Source organism: Carettochelys insculpta, chromosome 1 (genome assembly GCF_033958435.1).
Source record: "Carettochelys insculpta isolate YL-2023 chromosome 1, ASM3395843v1, whole genome shotgun sequence".
Lineage (NCBI taxonomy): Eukaryota > Metazoa > Chordata > Testudines > Carettochelyidae > Carettochelys > Carettochelys insculpta.
Genome location: NC_134137.1, coordinates 101,365,282 through 101,391,750, shown reverse-complemented (window position 1 = coordinate 101,391,750; position 26,469 = coordinate 101,365,282).

Below are 26,469 nucleotides of genomic sequence, written 5' to 3'. Positions count from 1 at the left end.
GTGTTTCAATGTCAGAAATGCAGACTACCCTAGGAGACCTGTGACAAATAGAAACATGCAAGTTTTTTTAAAAAATGGCCTTGTTTTGCAATGAAGAAGAGATGAGACAAAGAAGAAATAACAGGGATGGTATCTAAGTTTATTACATGTAAATTAGTTTGCTTATTGTTGTGGTTAGCATTCCAGCTGCCGTCCTGCGGATAGTAATCAACCTTGTCAGAAATAAATTGCTGACAATATAAATCGTATACAAGCCAATGTCAATCAAGTTAGCAACAGCTGTCCACTGCCTGTTTCAGAGCTCAGTATTTTATTAGTCTTGAGCCAAGGTTACTTTACTTTCCCTTTGCATATGATGTTATGTGGCACATTTTTTATTCTGTTTATAAATGGGAGAAGTATAATGGTTGTGAATGCTGTAACTTTTAACTCTATCTATCTATCTATCTATCTACAAAGAGTTAAAAGTTACAGCATTCACAACCATTTCATATATTATATTATATTATATAAATATATATAAAGAGTTAAAAGCACTCCGTAAGCAATGCAGTCTATTTTCCCCAAAGTATCAGGCTAATTTGTATTCATTTATACTGAAAGTAGGACGCACTTGACAGCTATTAATCTGTATTGTAATTAGCATTAGCCTTGCAAGCTGAAGATAATGTAAAAGCTTATGCCATAATATCAAATGTTGCAATGGATCATAATTAACAAACTACCTCAATTTCTGATTAATATTTATCTTTTATTGTTTTAGAGGTTGTGCGTAATTATTGTAAATGAATATTAAGTAACTATACCACATGTGAAAGACCAGATCTCCTAATAATATTTGTAAAATATTTTTTCTGATACATTTTTCATTAATCAATAAATAATTTTTGAAATATCTGGCCCTTATTCTCCAGGATTTTAGATATTAGTTTAGTTATATTAATCATTAACAGCCTGACCCAGCTATATAGAAAACAGAATGGTAATTGCCTCATGTTAAATGAATAAATTAATGAATAAATTAATAAAAGAAATAATTGCTGAAATAAAATTTAATTTCATCATTGTTTCTAATAAAACAAACTGATTCCCAATTCTGATATTTTTAAAAAGAAAAAATGGGATTGGGGATGATTAAAAACTATTTGAAAACCTCTGAAAATGACAGACATTTCAGATTATTATTTTCAAAGTATGGTGCGTTAAAGGTGGACTAAAGCTGTTCAATAGTTAAGACACATTTAGAGTCAAGCTTCTGTGTTTATTAGGAAGTAGGGCCCCTGCTTTATCTTAAATGAATGACAGCTCTTCACTCACTAAATAGTGTTGTAGACTGCTCAAGAATCAGTGATGATCAATAGTGTTAGTTCACTGTTCAAGAATCAGCGAAAAGGAACTTGTCTGCTATTTAAAAATGTCTCTGAGAAGGTTAACTAAATAACCATGGCCAGTTTAAAAGCTCATTGCACATGACATTATTTGGCTTTCACACCTCAGGTAACAAAGGCTAACACTCTCACTGGGCCTCTGGAGAAGGGATAAGAAGAAAAGAATGTAAAATACGTCACTCAAGAGCTTCTCCAAGTAACTGGTTTAGATCTCATCAACAGGGAAGTTAAATGGCATGAGTGACTACGGGCTTTGTGTATGGAGGCAATAGATGAGACATTGAGTTAAAGGCCAGTCCAGAAACAACATGTAAATTGTCCATGGTGTGCAGTGCATAGAGCAGATGCTATAATTTTGTGCTCTATTCCTTTAAGGCTACATCTACACTAGCCCAAATCTTCTAAATGGCCATGCAAATGGACATTTCGAAGATTACTAATGAGACACAGAAATGTATATTCAGCTCCTCATTAGCATGCCACCAGCTGTGGCTCTTCAAAATTGCCACTTTTCAGTGCCACGCAGCTTATGCAGACGGGGGCCCTTTTTGAAAGGATAGGAATAAGGAGAATTCAAAGTTGATGGGGTCCTTTCGAAAAATAAACCAAGCCAAACTTTTTGTTGTTGGTGTATTAACAAACAAAATTCATGTGATATTATTCAGATCCATGAACATAATCCTGAGATCACTTTCCTAAAAGAAGGGAGGGAAAATCTGAAGTAACTACAAGTAAATAACTTTCTGTTGAAAGTTATTACATCTCTGAAAATTCAAAAATAGATGTAAGTAACTGCAGGAGCATTTCATACCACTATGGAAATATAAAATATTACATGAAATGTTTTTAATTTACTCTGTGGATCATAATGTCTTTTTCCCTGTCGTGACATTTCCTACATAGCTGACTTCATTTTTAACCAAATAATTAATAAAGCCTCCTTCAGAAACTAGAGGCCATAGATTCCTATTTCATTTATGTTGATAATCAATTCAGTGCCCATCTATTATACTGGCACGTCTGGATAAATAGACTATAAAGCCAGAAAAAATCATAGTGATCAACTAGAGTGACCTCCTGCATAACAGGCTACAGAACTTCCAAAAACCAGTGCTTGTTTGCACAGGAGCAGAATTTTAGAAAAAAAAATCCAACCTTGATTTTAAAATTGCCAGTGATGGAGAATCCAACATAATCCTTAGTAAATTGTTTGGTTACCATCAGCGTTAAAATTACATTTACTGCTCTCAGATGTTAAAACCACAAAATGTTCTGACTGTGATCTGGTTTAGAAGACTGAAGTTTTCTGATAACCCACCTTGCTCAACTTTTCTCCTTAAAAGAGAATCTCATTTTCAATTAAACAGAAGTGATTTCCTATGCCTTCACTTTACAGTGGCAGCTTTGAGTGGAGAGGAAGGGAAAGAGAGGGTTTTTTTTATCTTGGGATTATCACATTTGCTACCCTTTGATATGGAACATTTTTGAAGGACTCCTTGTAAAAATTTTTCAATTTATCACTACTGCAGCACCTACAGTGCTTGGTTATGTGAACACATGAGTCACATAGAATTGTATTAAGGCCATAGTAAAAGTAAATGATTTTTTATTAAATGGGTGTAGTTGATCCCAATTTTATACTTGCTCTTTATTTCCACTCCCTGGCTTTACAATGTTTTCATACTGAATTTTCCCTTGTTAATAACAACCTCATTGACCTAATTTCTCCTTTTCACTTGCTGCCTAACTTCTGTCCTTTTAACATGTGGGTGTCTTCAGACCTGATGCCTGTTGAATTTACACAAAAAAGTATTATTTGCAATGGAGAAATACATAGCAGCTAAGAAGGGGCTTGTGCTACCTTTTATTTGTTTTTAAACATAATTTAGTTTTCATGAAAATCTCTGAAAAACAGCAAATAGCTTGCACAGTACAGCACCAGTGCCTCAGTATTAGCTTATGCTTCACAACTGTAACAGAAGATGCTTCCTTTTGGCAATCATTACCACAATTTCTTAGGATCAGTCTGACAGTGCACCTGTGATTTGTGCAGTGATATGCACTATAATTATATGTTCCTCAGAAATTGTTATGTTCTATGAAATGTATGTTTATATTCCTCTAGCTTGACTGTGTGCTTCCTTTGTATGTAGGGTCATAGGTTACCACTGGGTTATGTGAATTTAATTTGATTGTGTTTCTGTGGCTGCTTGAAAACTTGGTGAAATTTGCTACTCCAGTGCTGCTTCTCTACTGAGTTTCGGCTTGGCTTCTGTCATTTAATTTGCTATAGGTCCATTCTCTATTATCTCTGACCTTGACGCTTGCTGGCAAGACCTCATATTACAATTCCTCCATTGCTAACCTAGTGACTCCCAGTCTTGGTGCGCAGACCGCAATCCAACTGTGACCACTAACAAAGACTGTTTTTACCCCAGTAGTTACAGATACAGAAGACAACCAAATTCTGTACTTATGAGACTCTTTCTTTTTTAGTATCTTCGTAAAAGAACTAGTAAAGGGAATAAAATGGACATTAACAGAATTATTTTACAGATGGTAATAAACCTCAAGGTCTGTAGTTGCAAACACCAGTGATGATGAAGAAATAATACAAAAGGGCTCAGAATGATTAGCAGTAGGGATTGAAAGCAGACAAATGAAAAGCCTTTGAACAACTGCAAAGTTTCAAACTTTTGCCACTGGGAATCAGTAGTAACAAGCACCCAAGAAATCAGCACAAAACATGGCCCTAGCAATTATTTTGAGGAAGATCTGTGACCTGTGCTACACAGAAGATCAGACTGAATTATTACAAAGTTCCCTTCAGGCCTGAATCAATACTAGTTGGGAACTCATTTATGAGCAATGTTTTACTTACACAGTTTTGCACTTGCATTACAATTAAAACTTAAACAAAAGGTCACAACACATAATTATTTTGAAACAGGTAAGGCATGAGAATCTGGACAATTATGGTAATACCTTAACCTTCTGTAATGAGCAGCATTATTGGAAACAATTCTGAACAATATTTATGATGATGTAAGATATTCATACAAAGAGTGAACCAGCTAATATTCAGAAAACCATTGCTTACCTTGTTTTCATATAAGTTAATGTGTTGACTGAGCTCAGCTCTCAAGGGTACCTGCAAAATTTCATTCACATGTGAAATTGCAGTGGAGTGTAAGTGAATTGTAGGATGTGGCTTATATAAATATAGTGCTGTGATATTTCATTAAAAAGAAATTCAGTTTTCTGTGAGGATTTGGTCTTCATTCTGAGAGAGGCTGAGCAATACTCAGCACTTCTGTGTGATCGTGGTTCATATAGGTTACTAAGACCAACTTTTTTTACTTCACTGCCATAGAATCTGTACCGTATATTGCTGCTGATAAAACTCAACTGCTTTTGGCAAAACCAGATATTGAGGGCACTTAGCATTTATAAGGAAGGCTTACTACAACTCAAGCCTCCTTGGAAAGGGAAATTTGGGATTGGATGTGATGCCATTTTTATCTTCTGTAATTATGGCAAAATTAATTTGGAGTGATAATATATAAAATGGACACTGAATGCCTTGATGAGATTTATGCTCTGTCATTGCTTTTAAATAATACTCTCAACTTTGCAATAACACCTGTCAAGGAGTAGCAATTAGAAGAGATTATGCATCTATTGTGCCTTTCAGCCAGAATGTTTCCCAACGACTAGAACAACTGTATGTACACATGATTAGATATTGATTTATAAACTGCATACCATGATTTTTATGGAGTTTTCAAATTCTGCTTGTTTTCTACAAGAAGCTCCATGAAAGGGGAAATTCCAGCATGTGCCTCAATGCATTTGTCTGCCCAGAGGATCATAAAACTTCTCTCGGAAGACTAACATAGCATAAAGCCAAACTGTGTCTGGCTATAATGTAGTGGAGGGGCAAAAAGCATTTTCTCCTTTTGTGTGAACCAGATATTACTGAAGTCTCAACCTACTCTCATGGAGTTGTTATGCTTTAAATGAAACACATGAGATCTTTTATAGGGGAAAAGGCAGTAGGCCACATTTATTGAGAATATAACAGTAGCATATGCTTTTCAGGCACACACTCACGCACGCACATACACATACCATACACACAGAGTCCCGCCAAACAATGCTATAGTTACTAATCCAGAGCCTGGATCCATGTAGTGCCCAGCTAGATTGATCACAGAAGGGGAGCAGGACCTTGCCAGTCACGATCTGCTGCCCCCCTGGAGTTGGTGGCAAGATGAACCCAAAGTCCCATGGCAAAGCACCCTGCTTTTATAATCCTTTCTCCACTGAGGTTTGCTGTGTCAGTCTGTGTCAGTCATTCTTAAAACATCTCCAAAAGGCTTATCCTGTAATCAATTGTCCTCAGGGGTGCCTGCTCCATGCTTTAGAGTCATCAATCTGCCAATACAATCAGTTCTTTACTGGGCGTACACAGTGATGATCCTTCTCTGTCGCCATTAAGTCTGTCTTCACCCACGATTTGCCCCTCCTTTCTTGGCCATCTGGCTCTGGGGATAATCTTCGCACCTTTATCTCAGCACAGACATACCACTTTCACACATAAACAACTCTTACAAGGACTCCCAGAGAAAAGCAGAGTAAAGTGCATTGTAAATCAAACAATTAAGGCTTCAGCCTTCAACCGTACCCTATAATCTTGTTAACATAGACATAATACCAAAACTCTGTCTCTTTACCTACTAACCTCACTAAACTCTAACTCAGAGACATATATTCAGTTAAAGAACCTAATCAATAAAATCAATAAATGTTAATAAATAAGTGTTAATATGTTACCTTTCATTGATATATTGTTAAGCATAAAATTCAAAGTTTAAAGAGAATAAAGGAGAATAAAACTTTCAACTCTGACAGAGTTTTACAGTGCCTCAAAAGGACTGGGACCCTACATACAGGAGATGAACCATCATCATGGCCTCATTTTTTCATTGGCTGAGGAAATGAGATCATCACACTCTTGGTCAGAGATTAAGGAAAGATGTCTTCTAAGGTACTGAACTAGTACTTTGAAGATATTTGTACATGTCCCTTCTCTGCCAGAGATCACCTGTGTGACCTGGGATAAGTTATTTAATATCTCTGGTCTTTGGAGCACACAGTCCCTTTTACTGTGTACAAGTACAAAGCATTGTATAGTGAGACTGGGGGCTGTAGATTGTACTGTAATAAAAATAATATGCTCAATGTACTGGAGAATTTATGAGGCAGAATATGTTCCATTGTCCCCTGCGGTGGTATAGTCTTGGGTGTGTCTTTCAGGTCTGATATACACTATGGCTATGTCCACACTATGTCCCCTGTTTGTGCCACTCATGGTGCAGTCCATGGGAGCAGGTACTGACTGTCATCTGAGGGCAAGCCAAGAGCAATGGCTTGCTATGATATGTTTGGGGTCAAGCCAGTGCCCTTGTGACTGGCCTACTTCCAGCCGTGGCAGGGGTAGACACCTCCCCATGCCTTCGGCTTTGCGATGTGCTGGGTAATTACCAGAGGGTCCCTCAAAGAGATCCAGGGATACCCTGCTGGATGTGGCCCACCTCAAGGAACCTGAGGCCATATAAATCACAAGGGTCCCATAATTGGACTTCGGGTTCAAGGGCATTTCCGTCTCTGGGTGTGACAGGCTCCAGGGCTGGTCCCCCTCCATTTTGTGAGTAGACGCTTTGTGAGTCTTGTCAACAAAAATCCTTTTAGTCAACAAAGTTCTCTAGTGTAGATATAGGCTATGAGTTTAGGTCAATCTTAATTTAGGTTGACTTTCTAAACCAGGGTGGGGAATCATCGGGATACCCTGACCCACAGAAAAATCAGTACGGGGTCACTTGCTAGTGAGAATAATAAAGAAAAACCTCTCAGAGGTTTGGCTCCCAGATGAAAAGTAGAAATAAGAGTCACCTTACTTCCCTTAAGCTCCACTCAAGAAGCAATTAGGTCTGGGACTAGCAGATTTTGGGGGCCATCCTAGGCTCTAGGGTGTGGCTAAAATGTGCTCAGGAGTGGGCTGCTGGGGAGTGGGCTGGGGTAAGGATGTGTGGCCTAGGCAGGAAGTAGGGTGCTGGAGTGTGCAAGGAATGGAGGTCTAGGTTGGAGCAGGGTGCAGGAGTGGTATGAGAGTGAGGATGCAGGATCTGGGGAAACATAGGGTGCAGGGGTGGGCTTGTGGTTTAGGTTCCCTGTGGGAGGAAGAGCACAGGAGCTGTGAATGAGGCAGGACAGTACCTTCAGGGAGTGCTTCCCTATAGGGCAGGAGCTGTTTCCCGCTGCCAAGCAGAGCTCACACTTACCTGGATTGGGCTTGTGATGCTTGGGTTTCCCCTGTTCACTCTTAGTGGAAGAAGAGAGCCAGCACTGGTGCGCCAGCCATGGTGATCCCTGAGGTGCTAGAGCATCAGAACTGTTTCACACACTTGCCAGAGGTGGATGGGCTTGGGAGGGTTGGGAGAGGCCTGTGCCTTGATCCTTATGGGCCATATCCAGGCAAGCCATTGGCTGTATCCAGCCTGTGGGCTGCAGGCAGCCCATCGCTGTTCTTACCAGTGAGCCAGCCCCACCAAGCTCATTCCACTGACTTTGAGGGCTGTTAAAGTCAATTTCTGTACTCTGGCCTGATGAGAGGAGTAAAGATAAATTTGAACAGGCATGGTTAACTTTGTGGCAGTGTAGATGGTCAGTGCTGAGAAATTCAATGTTCTTGGATTCTGGGAGATGTCCCAAAGTGACCCGATGTAACTGCTCTGGCCAGCACTTTCAAGTCTGCTGATCACCAGGTGCACAAGAAAAAACATGGGAAAATCTGAATTTCATTTCCTGTTTGTCCAGTCTGGCAAGCCCAGCAGTACGACTCAGCCGCATACCTGACCATGAATGCCCAGAGTTGCAAATGAGTGCCAGCATGGAACATACAAGATGTCCTGGATCTCATTGCTCTGTGGAGAGATGAATCTGCGCAAGCAGAACTATGAAACAGCAGAAGAAATGCTGACATCGCTGCCAAAATCATATAGGCATGCTGGAAAAAGGATATGCCAGGGACACCTAGCAGTGCTGTGTGAATGAAAGGCACTCAGGCAGCCATTCCAGAAGGAAAATGTGGCAAATAGATGGTCTGGGTCAGAGCCACAAACCTGCCACTTGGTTGAATGACTCTAGACCAAATATAGAAGTTGCATTCTTATTTTATTTTAATAAATTATACTGGTCATAAAGTAATCTGCACTTTTATATGTCTTTTCCCTAGACATTGTTTTAAATACCTCACCATATAAAATTGGTTTGCTCTGTGTTTGTGCTTCCCTTTTTCCACAGAGTATAATTTCACAAGCCAGCATCACGGACTTTGGGGATCCTTTAAATATCAACATATTTTACCAGGTTTTTTATTTTATTTAAAGGAACAAAGGAAATGAAATATTATTGAGAGTCAACAAGTTTTCTTCATTTAACTCTATAGGCAAATAGGTCTTTGGAAAAAATGATGTTGTTGACTGTGGCACAATTCTTCTCAGAAGTCTTTTGCATATCTAATCAAAAAGCCTGATGGGGAGGTCCTGACCTTGGAGGAAATTTTGCCACTGAATCCAGTGGAACTGGGATTTAAGTCTCTTGGATTGGAACATTTCTTAGATACACCAATCTTGCCTTCAGAATATTCTATGAAAGCTACACAAATGCTTTCCCAGATGTGAAAAAACATGACAAGTTAAAACATCTCTCTGGTTTCTCTGCCAGACATTGAGGCTTCTATAGCTTTGATGTGAGAGTTTTTTGTCTCCATATATATAGTACGTAGGACATAAGAATGCCCATACCAGGTCAGACCAAAGGTCCACTTTACCCAGTATCCTGGCTTTCAACAGTGGACAATGCTAGATGCTTCAGAGAGAATGGACAGAACAGGTAATCATCATGTGATTCATCCCCTTTTACCCATTCCAAATATATGGCAAATACAGGCTAGGGATGTTTCAGAGCATTGTTCTGTATCCCTGTCCATTCCAGCATATAACTATTCAGGGACCTTTCCTCCATGATACCTTTTATATTAATATCACAGTGTTAATGTACTTCTTATTTCATAGGAATTATGGCTTTTATACTTGTGTGAAAGTGCTACTGAGAGAAGATACTGACTATTGTGAGAAGGCAAAACACAGAGCTATCATCTGATGATTTCCTTACAACAGGCCTTCCATGGTGATAAAGATGGTGGTAGTATCTCTCCCAAGCCGCGTCTACATGAGCCGGCTACTTCGAAGTAGCCATGCCAACTTTGAAATAGCGCCCGCCACATCTACATGTGGTGAGCACTATTCTGAAGTTGAAATCGACGTAAGGCTGCGAGACGTCGAAGTTGCTATCCCCAACAGGAGATGGGAATAGCACCCTACTTTGACGTTGAACGTCGAAGTAGGGCATGTGTAGACGATTCACGTCCTGCAACATCGAAATAGCAGGGTCCACCATGGCGGCCATCAGCTGAGGGGTTGAGAGACACTCTCTCCAGCCCCTGCGGGGCTCTATGGTCACCGTGTGCAGCAGCCCTTAGCCCAGGGCTTCTGGCTGCTGCTGCTGCAGCTGGGGATCCATGCTGCATGCACAAGGTCTGCAACCAGTTGTGGGCTCTGTGGATCTTGTGCTGTTTAGTGCAAGTGTGTCTGGGAGGGGCCCTTTAAGGGAGCAGCTTGCTGTTGAGTCCGCCCTGTGACCCTGTCTGCAGCTGTGCCTGGCACCCTTATTTTGATGTGGGCCGCCTTGGTGTGTAGATGCTCCCCTGCAGCGCCTACTTCGATGTAGTGCTGCCCAACGTCGACGTTGAACGTCGATGGCACCAGCCCTGGAGGACGTGTAGACGCTATTCATCCAAATAGCTTATTTTGATTTCGCTACATCGAAATAAGCTATTTCGATGTAGCATCCCCATGTAGACATAGCTCCAGAGACATATTTACACAACACCATTTTTATTTAGTCATAAAATGAGAACATTTAATGGTTTAACAAAGTTGTTATTTGAATTAAAACTAATTAAAATGTGAATCTTAAAAATGCCATATAGATCCATGGATGAATATAAAATACCAATTTTAAAATTGTCTTTTAAATGTAATTTATAGTTTAATGGTGAAAAGAGTACTTTGTTATTTTCCTTGCAATAATCCTTGTGGACTAACTGTTCGGCCTTCAGTTTTATTGTTTGTCTACCTGGGGAATGAATTATTGCTTAGTTAAAAAGGCACAAAGGTTAATATTAATCTTTAATCATATCACTGATGTGTCAGGTCCTGTTACATTATATCCAAGATGACATCACATGACATAACACAGCTTCACAGACAACTTCTTTTATGATGCCTGGCAGCTTAAAAATCCAATAACATTCTGTCCTTGATGATGCAGATGTCATCCCTTTGCAATACATTATTTCCAACAGAATACTCAGTCCCTTAGACATCTTAGACATGCTCTGTCTTTTTTTTTTTAATCTGCTTTGATTATGCACTAAAGACTGGATTCAGATAAGGTTTCTAAATGCTGCTTTCAGTATGCAGAAGACTTTAGATACTCATTTAATAAATCTGTACAGATAAGAATAGAACATACTAATTAGAAAACAGGCTGTTGGAAAAGCAATAATTTGAACAAAGACAGATATCGTTCAGAACAACATATTACAAGAGTTAACCTTTCAGGTCAAAATCCATCTTTCTGTTCTCAGACTGAGAGTCAGCTTTCATCCTAAGTGACCATTACATTAATGAATAATTGAACAAAAGGGAAGTGCTACACTAGTTAAAAGAAGATGAGGTTTTTTTCCCTGTGAAACTTGGAATTCTTAATTCACCAGCAAATGTTATGGAACTAATATTACCATTTAGGCACCAGCCTGTGCAAGAAGTAATAAAGAATTATGCTTCTCTGTAAATCATGCAATGGGGAACCTCTGGCCCCCAGGCTGTACATAGTTCATCAGGGTTAGCCACTAGCTGCCATATGATTTGTTTACCTGAGCATCTGTAAGCATGGTTACTCAGACCTCCCAGGGGCCACAGTTCACTGTTCCTGGACCATGGGAACTTCAGGAAGCAATGACCTGGCCCGTGTTGTTTTCTGCAGCTCACAATGGCCAGGAACAGTGAAACCTACTCTGGGAACTGCAAGTGGCTGTGCCTGCAGATGTTGATGTAAACAAACCATCTGATGGCTGGCCAGTGGTTAGCCCCAATGAACTATGCCCAGAGAGTACACTGAAGATTCCCCATTCCTGCTGAAAATGCCTCTGGAAATCATAGCCAAAGAGGCACAATCTAATTTTATATCTCAAACATTTGTTCTTGGAAAATATAGATATGGGTCAAATGAAACATTTTGCAAATGCATGTAGAATATGTCTAATTTTTTTCTATTTTTTTCTTCTGAAAAGTTTAAAATTTGAAATGCTTCATTTCAACATGTTGTACATGGAATGTTTTGGTTTGAAATATGTTTGAGTACAATTTTTAAAAGTGAAATATTTAATTGTGTGTGAAAAGAAATGTTGTGTTTGACCCAAAAATATTTTTCTGTGCCTTTTTTATTTATCTGACATAGAAAAAAATCATTTTGGGTGAACCCATTATTTTTTCAATTTTTCAGACTGTCTGGTGAATTGAAAACTGTTATTTGCTTATCTGTACTACCACTATTCTTTTCCATTTTCTGGTACACAGGATAGATTTGATATTAACTTATATCTTTAGCATAATCAATTATTTCTTTAAATCAAGCAACTATCTCCCCTTACTGACTGTCGCCATTTTGGATTTATACCTCAAAAAATCCTTAGGCTGAAATTTCAAAAGCACCTAATTGACTTAAGAATATAAATTGTTTGCTGTTTTTTGTAATCATTATTAGTCTCCAGGATATAACAGAGACAAGATTGGTAAGATAAAAAAGATAATTTTTTTTTTAAAGAACACAAGTCCTATTGAAAACCATTTTGGTGTTCTTGGGAATCCCACCCTTACTGCTTATGGTCTCCTGTTTTAATGACATTTCACACTGAGCAATACTTCATACAAAAATGAATCATGAGAAAGATAGAGGGTCAAGTGAAGCTGATGATTAAAATGCAGATTTAATGAAACTCTTTTTATTCTTTTTGATACGTGATCTGTTTCGATGACATTTAACCTTTGTGAAATAGTGAAAAATATTAACATTTTTTCTGAATATTCAAGCTGTTAACATCATTGAATAAATATAATGACTGTTCTAGGCCACCATAATTTGCTTGATCTCATAAGTTTTGTTCCTACAGTTAAATGTTACAAAAAGTATTCAAGTACTCTAATTAAAAAGAAAATCTTTCTTTGGAAATATCTGAAGTGATATTACAGTTATTAGTATTGATTCTTTATTTACTCTCATATTTAGCAGGACAGACTTTTTCTTTTTTTTTAAGTTCCCACTGTGTTTTCCCTGAAAAACTTAAAATGAGAATACTAAAATGCTTATATTAATGTGTATGAAAAAGGTATGTGAAGGTTTTGGCTTGTATTTCTGGGTATGTTCCATTCTCATACTAGCTGGCCTCGAAACAAAAAGAATAAACCCAAAAAATAGCACTGATTGATACTACCTAATCTACTGAAGATTGAACATCCCTATATTTAAAAGCCACCTCAGTAACTGTATTTTCAAAGTTTCCTAGTAGCCAATTAAGAGTGGACAGACTATTTTACTTTACTACAACTGCGAGATCCTGGACCAACCTTTAATAATCATTTTTCTCTAGCAAACATCCACCCCGAGTGCTTCCTGTAGGCTGTTATTTAATATTTAATATTTTCCATGTGGTTTTACAAGCCTAATTGCATGAACATCCTCTGCCTTATTTCTATTTCTTAACTCCTTAACATTGCATTTTTGTTGTACTCAGTTTTGAAATTTCAGGTTACATTCTGTTTTAAATAGAAACCAGTCATCCAGCACTTTGTTGAAAGTGTTTCTCTAAATCTTCTCCCCAGGGTTTTCAGAACTTAAACCATTGGTAACTTAACTCTTTCTCCCCAGGCCATGTAAGGAATAAATCAAAGGTAACACAGCTCCTCCATCTAATAAATGGTTGATTTAAATCAGAGTGCTTTTACCTAAAACTACTCTCCATCTCAAACATGCACATGTATACACACAAGCATACAAGAATAGAGTTTCAATTTTCCTAAATAGCTCAGTGGTTTGAATATTGGCCTGTGACTCTCAAGGCTGTGAGCTCAATCCTTGAAGAGGCCATTTAGGGATGGGGGCAAATAGATGCCAGGGATGGTGTCTGGTCCTGCTAAGAGGCAGGGGACTGGGATAGATGACCTCCCACAGTCCCTTCCAGCTCTAGGAGATGTGTATATCAACATCTAAGATGATTCTGTGGAATCAGTATCCAGGCTTGCAGGCCCCCTTCCTCCATACATCCGCAGGGAATTTTGGTATCAGGTATTTGCCCCAAAAAAAGCTTCCTTGGACAGCTCCAAAGCAAAAATTCTAACAATGTTCTTTTTAATTTTTTTCTCCAAACAAAGCACACAACTGATAATAGTCCCTAATAGTCTAAGAATTGTCCCAGCAACAGCCAATAGCAAGTCATTATTCTCTGTATCGCCAAAGCAACTTACAACACAACAACCAAAATCAGTTTTCCACAAACCAAGGTCAGTTTTCCACATTTCCCCTAGCCCCTTACAGGAATCTATCATTTCGTTTTATGTATCCCTGTCAGTAAATGGCAGCTTGCAGTTGTTTCTGTTCTGTCTTCCTAAGCAAGGCCAAATTATGTGATGCCCTTGATTCTAGCTTGAGAGGTGAGGGTCAGCTTAAGTGCACAAAAGGGATGTGCAATATATAAAATACAGTTCTCTCACAATGAGTCCATATAAATTACTATCAGTCTTGCTTATGTGGATTAGTTAGGAAGAATTATCCCTCTTCCGAATCCTTCTTTTTATCAGGTAAACTGGGGTGGCCCTCTGAAGGCCCACCCTTGAGCTAGATTATTTTATAGTGCTGCATATCTTTAGCCCCTTTTCTTTTCAAAATGTTCAGTGCTACAATTAAATCCTTTCCTTATCTTGTCTTTCTCTATGGCTACACTACAATGCTCTGTCAAGAGAAGTCACTGTTGGAAGAGATTTCCCAATAAAATTTCTGTCAAATGTGGCCACACACAAAAACCAATTGGAAGAGTGCACCGCTCTTTCAACAGAGTGGATGGACTGCCCAGATGGTCTCTCAACCAAACAAGAACCCAGAAGCACAGCAGACAGGCCTGACCATTGTTCTGGATGCCCTGTCTGTCGAGAGTTTCCACCAGAGTGCCCACACAGCCTTCTTGTTGAAAGAATCTGTTGACAACAGTGTTATGCCTCATGGCTGAGAATGCTGCTGGAAAAGTGCTGAGTTTTTTCTACAAGCTGTCAACAAAATGCATTTTGTATGTGGATGTTCCACCAGTTTTGTCGACAAAATCTGGGTTTTGTCACAAAAACTCACTAGTGTAACCATAGCCTTGCTTTCTTTACAGGCAACTTTCTGGAACCCCTATAGCATTCTTGTAATCCTCTGCTTGACTCATTTTCATTTAAATATTTTCAGCTACTGTGACCATCTAGGGAAAAAACACTCACTGAAGGGCTTCCTCTTGAGATTGATAACAAATTTGCAAACTGAAGTAGTTGTTTTGCTATGAAAGTATGTGACAGGTCTTAATATACTAAAGTAAGCTTCATTTCTCTAGGTTTGTAATGTGCCAAAATATTCTGGGACCCCTTAACTTCTAGGGCTGTTATTAATTAACAAGTACACAAAGTATATCTCCAAGGTGTTTCACACTATTCTCATGATTATATCTATATCTACAGTATTTTTTTTTGTAAACAAAGAGGAGCCCGTACTCAGCCACCTCCCACCCCACCTCCCTCCTGCCCAGGTTCCTATGGCTGGGGCCGCTGGCAGGGTAACCAGCCCACGGGCTGCCACGGCTCTCCCGACCCCACGTGGCTCCCTGGAGCTGGAGCTGCCACGAGGGTCCTGTGCCCTGACTAGGTCCCAGCCCCAGGATTGCTGAGCTTCCCACAGCTGGGGCTGCTGACAGGGCTCCAGGTCCCAGCCGACTGCCAGGGACTCCTGCCTCCCTACTGGGGTTCCCACAGCTGGGGCTGCAGACGTGCTGTTTCTCCTTATCTGCACATAACCGACACAAAAAACACTCTATATCTATATCTATATCTATATCTATATCTATCTGTTAAGCTGACCAGAACCTTGACCTGTGGAGAATGTCTTAGAATAGCTACTTAAGGTTTATTTCTCTGCACTGAATTAAATAAACTACATCTATCTATCTATCTATCTATCTATATATATATATATATATATATATATATATATATATGCTTTTGCTACAGATACACACATTTATTTTATAACCCTTTTAACTTTTAAATGTCTTAAGTGTATTCCCATCTTACTTGATATAATCAAATGACATATAATCTAAAGGTTTCTGTAACTTGACACTATTGCAATGGCCATTACAATACCAAGGAATGAGTATAATGTGGTTGTGCCTTTTGTTAGACCACAATCTTTACATTACCTATCGACCACCAAAGGGCTTCTACTGCTGAGTGATACTTCTGCGGCTGACCATTTAGGATTTACACTACTTTTCACGAATGTTTCGGCATTAAGTGGCTGCAATCTTGACCAGTTATTTCTGGCAGAACGAGCACTAGAAATTCTTGAGACAACCCAGGAGTTCAAGTAGATAATTACCCAACTGTAATCTGCACCCATAATGTTCAGATAACTTGTCTGCCATGTCATAATTGCCTTCTGTTGTGTATGCCCTTATCTGTTCCTAATACTTTTTATGAACAAGCTCTTGTAGCTTCTTCTGCCTTTTTTCTAGCTTTCATTTACAAGTTGCACTTACAATTGTGCTTCACATGTCTCAAAGGATGATCTGATGGTTTTGTGCATTACAAATTCAAAAATAAAAAAATCCATTTGGAATACCCACACAGGAGAAAAATAGTAACAAAGCCCATTATCATCATGTTGTTTTCCTTCTAACTGAACTGAAGAGATGCTAATGCAGATTAAACTGCCTTTCCCACCCTTATACTTAATTCTAATTATGGCTTGCTTCTGTAGCAAGATTACCAGACAGTACCTAAGCAGAGAGATAAAAAAAGACAGAAGAGGAATCTGTATTTTACCTCCATTTCTTAAATATAATAAAACTTAACTTTGAAATATATTGTTTTGGAGTAACATCCATGCCACATGCATAGAACTACAGTAACTCAGTGGATGGAGAACCAAAGGATTTCCAAAATTCTGCTCTCTCCAAACCAAACACAATGAAGAGGGCTGATGAGTAGCTCCCTTGAAGCTGTTCTGTCAGCATCTAGGCATCCCGTTTGTTGTGGGTACAGATATGTTGGAATCACCAGCTTTCCACTCAGCTCCTGTCAGAATTTTCTGCACTTCCCTGTGCTGTTTTGTCAGCAAGTTTTTTTTTTCCTGTGCCATTTAATGGGCTACCCAAGCACCTCTAGATGGCCTTGTGCCACAGTTCCTCAGGCTTTAAAATTAAACACAAGAAGTGCCAGGCTGAAAAAATCAGGGATGTAAGAGGCATGTGGGAAGGGAAGGGTCAGCTGTTTTCTTGGCTCTGTTCAACCCACGCTTGCCCTGCCATCTCTGAACAATCACAACCTGGAAGTCTTCTTTTCGTTGTGGAATGGGAGAGTTAGGAGAGAGTCTGGAGTGAAGTCCATCATTTATTCCCACTGAAGGCCAAGGGATATGAGTATTCACTCCTGACTGGGGGCAGGAGAAAGGATAGTTAAACCCACCTCCAAGACCATCACTGTCAGTAATCCTTTAGGGCCAGTTCAGCCTAGCTGCTTTGCACAATGGCAACGGACTGTGCAAGTAATCCTACTGACACAGTACACCTTGTGTAATAAGGTGATATGCAACATCACTAAGGGTGGTTGCATGGAGCATTAAACTATCTCATACATCTGGTGAAAATTGACTTCAGTGAGGCTATTATCATTTATACCCACGAGATTATTCTCTTCTCTTTTAAAATTCAAATGCAGACACCGTGTCTTCAGAAATAGAAACAAAATGGGTGTTGTTTTTATTAAATGTAAATGGCACTGATGCCATAAATTTCCTCAATAGCAGCAACAAATTGCAAGCAGAAGCAGGACATCATACTATGAATTGGCTTAGGGCTCTTCTATTTTACCAGGACAGAAAAGAAGCATTCAGCTAATCCACATTCTATTAGTACCAAGAGTTTGTCTTAAAGACATAATCCAAACCTTACTTTTCTTCCTCTGAAACATTTTAGTTTTAGCATTTTCTTGGCCTTTCTGAGGACAGAATAATAACATCTATGCACATTTTCATTTTTCTAAAATTCATGTCTATACTTGGTTTATAAGATGTCTGCACAGATTCTGGGTTTTATACAAGATGTCAGTTTTGACATCAATGGCTTATGTTCACTGATTATTTACAGAACCTTTTTTTTCCTTACCAAAAAGGAAGGAAACACTTTCCTGACACTTCTAGAATATTAAAAAGTTTATAGTCATCTGCTTTTGTATTAAATTCATTTTTCCTGAAGGAGAAAAGAAAATGAAGATTCCCCCCATTAAATTGTTGTTTATCTATTTGTGTGTTTATTTTAGTTATTAACTTACTTACTTCAGATATTTTTCTATCATTTGATTTATCTGAAGATCTTTCGTAGGTTAACACAGTTTTAATTTACTGGCTACATTTGCAAATGTTGCATATCTAATTTAAAAGCCTGTAACTAAAACTGATTTTGATGAAAGAGGAAGTTTGTCAAGTGGCTTTGCTTCCAGATCCTGAGACCATTAAGTAACAGTATGAGTTTTCATATCCCTGTATTCTTGCTTTATTATTACACATATACAGAGCAGTACGACACTTAACTGGGGCGGTACACATCACTCTCTACTTATAGATCAATGATAGAGCAAATGGTATCCTGGGCAAACTGACAAGTGAGAAATCAATAGCCCTGCTGGCTCTGCTTACAGGCTGGCAAGTCCAGTCAGCATCACTTTCCTTTGGCCTGGTAGGCCATGTGCTCCAGGCCTAGCCACTAACTCCCACTTTGGCAGCCTAAGCCTACCAGCTAGTGGCAAGCAGATGGTGCTCGCCTGGCCATGGCACCCATGTTGCTTTGTCAGTCACGCATGTCACCCACCCCTAAGTCCAGCCTTTATCAGGGTAAAATCCTATCTAGGCAAATAAATAAAAGTTTTGCCAATAACTTCAACAATGCCATGATTTCTCCTCTAAGATTATTTCAGAAGTCCATCGGATATGGACGTGAAATCCTGGCCACACTGAAGTCGATGGAAAAACTTACATTAACTTAAATAGGGTCAGGCATTCATCTAAAAGAAGGTGATCTGACAGATGAAATAATTGGTAGATTATTAATTGATATTTATAATTTTAAAATGTGCTGCTGTGTCTAATTTGCAAATGATTTCCAATTCAGATGTCTCCCTCTGTACAGCCAGAATGCATTTGCAAATTTGACTCATGTAAATTAGGCCTTAACAGGGATCTCAACTGTCTTCTGCATAACAAGGGCAATTTCCCCACCTTTGACTTTGTCAGGAATGGGATGTAACCATCTTAACTTAATTTGTCTTGTCTGCTGGTCCTACTAGTGACTAGTAACCCTCCCCACACTTTTCCATCCTTCCTTCACTGCTGCTCCACTGCAATATATAAACCTTGGATTCTAAGGCTACATCTACATGAGAGGCTTTTCCTGGCAAAACTGGGCTTTTGTCAGGCAAGACCACAGAGCATCTACATGCAAAATGAGCTTTGTCGACAGTTTGTCAACAAACCTGACTCATCAGTCGGCAGCATAATACCTCTCACCATTCAAGTTTAATGCCTCTCTCCACAGTATTCTGTCCACAAACAGCTGTGCAGGCACTCCAGGGCCCTTTTGTGGACAGAGAGGGACCCCGGTTCCCTGGGCAGCCCTGTTTGCAGAGCTTCTGGTCAGCCATTCTGTTGAAAGAGGGCTGAGCAGTCTGGCTGCTCTCTATTGACAGAGCAGATCACTCTTTCAATCTGCTTTTATGTGTAGGCTCAATATGTCAACAGAAGTCTTGCCAGAAAATCCCTTCTGACAGTGACTTCTGCCAACAAGCTTCTTATGTAGATGTAGCATAAGGCTGCTTCTACACTACCAAATGAATTCGATTTTTAATAAATTTGCATATTAAACTTCGATATTATGAATTCAAGTAAAGTGTCCACAAAGCTTCTTGAAATTCCACCCACCTTTTTTTCCTTGTTGAATCTTCGCATCCCCACTGCCCTGTGCAAGTTCAACAGAATAAGCACTGCATTGTAGGTACTTATCCCACAGTACCTTAGCCCAGTTGATTGTGGGTGTTTCATGTTGGAATCCCAGAATTCCAAGCACTGTCCCAGAATTTGCTGCATCACTAACTGTGCAAAAAAATAACTCGAAATCATGCCATTTCCTGTGGCAGCATTCCAGCACAAGCACAGATCCATGAACACTCCAACCCATCGAACAGATCTTTTCGACAACCACAGTGGCTATCGCTATTTGTCCTTCAATTCCAAAGCTCAGTGATGCTTGGCTATACTACTGGTGCTGCTGCTGTTGCTGCTGCTTCTGATGATGATGACAAGGATGGTTTGGCAGAGCAAATCTCCCAACTGAGGTCCAAGAACTCAGAGCTGCTAGCTGCCATTACTGCATTGTGGTTTTGGACTTGAGAGACCAGCACACACTGGTGGGACCAAATTGTTTTGGAGTCCTGGGATAACCAGCAGTGAGTGCAGAACTTCTGCATGCACAAGACCGTCTTTATGGAACTTTGTGATGAGTTGGCGCCCATCTTGAAGCTCAGCAACACAAAAACGAGGTAAGCTTTAACAGTTCAGAAGTAAGTGGCAATTGCACTATAGAAGTTTGCAACACCTGACAGTTACTTGTCAGTGGCAAATCAGTTTGGCGTGGGCAGATCTACAGTGGGGTCTGTGGTGATGGAGGTGGCCCATGCAATCTGTCTGTGTCTCCTCAGGAAGGCTGTAACCTCAGGAGATGTACAGGCCATAGTGGATGGCTTTTCTGACCAGGGCTTTGCTAACTGCAGTGGTGCAATAGATGGCATGCACATCCCCTTCATGGCCCCAGCCCACCTGGCCTCAGAGTATATTAATAGAAATGAGTACTTCTCCATGGTCATGCAGGTGTTGGTAGATCACAGAGGTCATCTTACCAACATCAATGTTGGCTGGTCACGGAGGGTTCACAATGCACGTATATTCCAAAATTTGGGACTTTACCAAAAGCTCCTGGATGGGACTTTTTTTCCCTGACCAGATATCAAGCTTGGTGACACGAAGATGCCCATTGTTATATTGGGCAACCCTGCTTACCCTCTGCTTCCCTACGTGATGAAACCCTACAGAGGAGCCTGGACCCCATCAAGGAAAACTTTAGTCACAGACCGAGCAGGTGCAGAATGGTGGTAGAACATGCCTAAGGACATTTAAAAGTGAGGTTCAGATGTTTATTGCCCCTTTTGGACCTTTCTGAAGCTAATGTCCCCACCTTTATTACAGCATGTGCCATTTTGCACAACATATTTGAATTAAAGTGGGAGACTTTCCTGTCTATCTGGAATTCTGATGCGGAGGCCATAGGCAGGGCTTACTCACAGCCATCTACACAGCCATCCACTAGTAGCCACACTGAGGCAGCAGCATTAGGGGATGCTTTAAAAACCAGCTTCATGACTGATCTGTAATGCTCATGCTACCAGTGTATTTCCATGCCGTAATGCCAATAAATCGTATCACGTTGTAATGAATGAGCATTTTCTTCTTGGTGGGAGGAGGTTAACTTGCAGTAAGTAGAAGGCATGTGGTGGGAATCTGCACCTTCAGTGCCACCCCAACCCATCCTGTTCTCTCAGCCACATGTCTGCTGTGTATCTGTGCCTTCAGCGGCACCTCCCCTCCACCCCACCCACTGGGGCCCTCAACTGCTTGTCTATTGTTCACCAGGGAGTCTCACTTGCCAGCTGTGCCTTCAGCTGCACCCCCCTCCTGGTTCCCTCAGCCATGCATCTGCTGCAGACCAGAGTGTATCAGTGGGTATCTGTGCCTTCAGCAGCACCCCCCCCACCCAACCAACTCAGTTCTCTCAGGCACACGTCCGCTGAGGAACGGGGGTATCACTGTGCAGCTGTACCTTCAGCGGCACTCACCCTTCCCCCACCTGCCCGGATTCCTCAGATGTGTGTCTGCTGCATGCTTGGGAGTATCAGTGGGCACCTGTGCCTTCAGCAGCACCCCTCCATCCCCACCCACCAGTTTTGATTTATGTTCCCCCATACCCAGTCCTGCACGACAAGAAATCACACTGAGCTCAAAGGAATGATTTTATTTGTAGGGAGGAAAGGTTTAAGTGTCCAGGAAAAGAAGCCTTCTCAAGGGTGCTTGAATAGACTTTTGCAGTGGCTCTTGGGCTGCAGCAGCAGCTTAACCTTGCCCTCCCTCCCTGCATGAGGGGACTGCGACGACGGGGTGAGTGACCTCTCATCAGGAGACTCGATGTGGGGACTGCGATGATGTGCGGTGGGCACCCTCTCCTCAGCTGCTGCCCTGTTGGGTTGGGAGTCCCTCTGCAGCTGCAGCAGGGAGTGCACAATCTCCATCTCCTCAGTAACGGCCATCATGAGCTTTGTCACGACCTCAGTATGCTTTGCTGTGGCCTCACTTATCTTTGACGATTGCTGCTGTTGAAGGTCAAGCATTCTCTCTCTAAAATTTACTGGACTCTGACACCACTCAGCTGTACTGTGACACCACTGAGCAGCATGCTTTGTCAGGTTTTTGTGCTCTGCCTCAGTGTTTTCCATGTGCTGCAAGATCAGATCTTGTTTGTATTTCATTTGTCTTCTGGTTTGCTCTGGAATGCTGGGTACTGACTCTGGAAAATGAAGGTCGAAATTAAGATACAATTCACATAATGTGCTTTGAAGTACAATGAATGGGTCTTTCTGTTTACTATCACTGAAAGTATAACTTTGAACGACACATGGGTTATTAAGGATGGGACAGTAAGCATACATATCACAATACCTCACTTCCCATCACTTATTTAGCACTTTGCTTTGTGGACATGGTAAGCTATAAGCAATTGTCCTCTTTTGGTGGGAATGGGAAGGTCTGCAAAGCTGGGGAACCTGCCAGGTGTCCTGGCTGGGGGTCCTGTGATAGTGAAAAATGGATGTCTGCGTGTGGGGGTTTGATGTATAATAAAAATAATGTAATAAAAAAATAATCCAAAGAAATCCTGGATTTAAAAGGGCATGAGAGTGGAAAAGCACAGCAGAGGAACTCTCACCCCACCCGTGGAGTGGGGGATTCCTGAAAACTGAAAACAAATGGTGCTTGGAAAGGGACATGGGGCCGGGGGGCAAATGCCCAGTAAAGCCCGGCAGCTGTGTGGTGTCGGGGAGTCTTGGAAAATCAAAAGAAACACTGGGGGAAGGGGAAATGTGAGAGAAAATGCCCAGCAGAGCCCAGGAGCCACGGGGCACCATGGGGGCCTAGGAAAATGCAAAGAAATGGTGGAATAGAAATGCTGGGGGAATGGGACATGGGGTGGGAAAAGCACCGCTGAGCCCAGCAGTGGGGGAGTCCTGAAAAATGAAATGAAATGCTTGTTACAAAGGACATGGTGTGGGGAACCACCACAGAGCCCGCAAACAACATTATGGGGTGGGGAATGCAGTGCCCGCCAGCTGCTACAGGCTAACGTAGAGCGGCAGGAAATTTTTTTTTTAAAGATGTGATGAATTCCTGTGCTTCTACAGGTTGCCAATGAAGACATCACCCTCCTAAAAGTAACAGATATGAAAAAAGAACATCTACTCTTGCTGTGTGGCTAAAAGCCTGAAAAACATGCTAAAATGCTGTGTAGTGCCATGACACCAGGTCTCTATCTGGTTGCCTGGCGTGGCAAGGTGTGGTACCGTGGAAGCTGCAACAAGTCAGGCCTGCCCAAGAGACTTGTGAAAAAAAATACAAGAGTGCCTGGATGTGGCCTTCGTGGAGATCTCCAAAAAGGAGAAGTGCCCATCCCAGGAAACATTAACACATTGTTCTGAGGGGCACAGAACCACAGCTAGCAAACCTGTACTTATGCATAACCCTATAGCTATACTTACCCCAAACCTGCTTCTAGAATGCAGACTAAATACTCACTTGAACCGCTTGCTCCAGGGAGCTTGGGGACTGGTGTGGAGATGACTGGCATGTAGGGGACTGCTGTGGAGGCTCCCAGAGTGGAGGGGAATGCTGTGGAGGGGACCAGTTCTAGGTATATGGTGAAGAGCTCTGGGCTGTCTGGAACACCATGCTCTGTCCCCTGCTTGTTGCTCCTTTCCTCCTCTCCCTTGCCCTCTTCCTCTGGGCCACCCTGGTCCTCCAGGCTCACCCTGAACTCTATTCCAGGGCCTTCACAAAGGTCCCTGGAGCCACCCTAACTGCTAGTTGGCTTCCCAGACTTTTCCATAGGCCTGATGGAGTATTTTAACCTTCACCTGGCACTAAAGTCCCAGCAGTAGCCTTGATTGGCTATCTTGAATGCCATCTGATCATAGATTGCCGTGTTTCTGTTGGCCACATGAAGTCTCCTTTCCAAACAACAGTGAGATCAAGAATCTCCCAGTGGGTCCAAGCTGGGGCTCTCTTGAGACCCTGAAAAGTGCCAGTTATATCACTACCCTGAATGCTCATGATTGCAGTACAGGGCTATTGAAAATATACTGTGTGATGGCTACCGATGAGGTGCGATGGTTACTGATGAGGCCCGATGTGATGGGCAAAGAGATTTTTTCTTAATGGATGACCTTTATATTTGCAGGGCTGTGCTGCTACATTCCAATTCACATTCTAATATGAATTCAAATTCAATCCAAACTTTGTAGGTTTACTTTGACCTTCTTCCTGCACACCGCACAGCAGTGCACAATGAAGCAGTCATACTTTGAGGGTCACTGTGTAGCTTTGAGGGATACAGCTTGGACACTTCTAAAGGTGAATAAATTTGAATTAAGGACATGGTGCATTCACACTAGCTTTGATTTGAGATTTTAAATTTGATCTTGGCATTATACCTGTACCATAATATTGATATTTTAAAATTGGTATTACAGCTCAATTAATTGAGTTAACAGTATTAAGTGTGAAGATAATCACGATTTAATATTGAGCTAACGCCTTGAAATTTGAATTTATCTCATAGTATAGATGCAGCCTCTGTGTCTACTCCAATCAATTGAAGAAGTGGGTCTTACCCATGAAAGCTCATGGCCAAATAAATTTGTTAGTCTCTAAGATGCTACAGGACTGCTGATTATTTATGAAACTACAGGCTAAGATGGCTAATCCTCTGAGACCATTTACCATTTATGTCATAATGTTTTCATGTACTCCTTTATTTTGATGATGATCCATGCTGTGATTCATGCTTCACCTCCTCAAACTATAGAAACATACTGTCTTCTTCAATTTAAGAAGCTGATAGCTGATAGCTTCTTAAATTTCCTCATAAATCATTGCAAATTTAATAACTTACACTTCAGAGAAAGTTGTCAAGTAAGAGAAGAAAAAGCTGAGGGCAGAGTAAAGAATGTTGTGTTTGTTCAATTTCATACTTTTTAATTTTTTTTAGAATTTTTTACTAAAGGAAACATTTCTAGAATTTCCCTTTTTAACATCTGAATATTATGTTAACATTTTGCTTTTTTCTTAACTGATAGCTATTAATAACCTTACCTATTGCTTTGTATTGGTTGTGTCTGCACTGCAGAGTTTTGTTGACAAAACTCAGGGGCCGTTTCTACACAGGCCACTTCCTTCAGAAGTGGTATGCTAATACAGGGAGCGAAAAATGCTAATGAAGTGCGGATGCAAATTCCATGTGCCTCATTAGCATAACATCACATGATTTGGAGTCAGGAAGACCATTCTTCTGGACTCCAAAACGCCGTGTAGAAGCGCGGCCGCCGAGGGGGCAGGGGGAGGCTTCCAGAAGGAAGTCCTTCTTCCGGAGGCCCTTTCTTCCCAAAAATCTTTAGGAAGTAGGGGCCTCTGGAACAAGGACTTCCTTCTGGAAGCCCCCCCGGGGCTGTGCTTCTACATGGCATTTTGGAGACCAGAAGAACAGTCTTCTGGATTCCAAATAACGTGACATTATGCTAATGAGGTGCAGGGAATTTGCATCCACGCCTCATTAGCATCTTTCACTCCCTGTATTAGCATGTCACTTCCAAAGGAAGTGGTCTGTGTAGAAATGGCCAGGGAGTGTCTAGACACAAAAGGCATTTTGTTGACATAGTCTTGACAAAACAGAGCACTTTCCCTGAAAGTGTTATCCCTCTCCACATTGAGGAATAACTCTTCTGTTGACAGAATTCCATTGACAAAAAGGTAGTATAGACACTCCAGGGCCCTTTTGTCAACAGACAGGGCTTATGGTTCCCCAGGCAGCCCTGTTTGAAGAGCTTACGGTCAGCCATTCTGTTGAGAGAGTGCATTGTTCTTTTGATCTACTTTTATGTGCAAATGCAATCTGTCAACAGAAATATTTCTGGTAGATCTCTTCCAACAGAGATTTCTGTTGACAGATTGCTTTAGTGTACACATAGCCATTATGTTGGCAATAGATTTTCCTTGAGGTTATGATCAATTTGTCAAAGAAAAATATTGGTACCCCTGTGTAAAAGGTATTGCTGGGCCCCCCATCAGTTCTGCCACTGGTACACCTACAAACCAGCCAGAGAATTCTGCACTGGTGTAATCACCTGTGCTCTTTATTTGTGTTATTCTTTATCACTACTTTCTATCT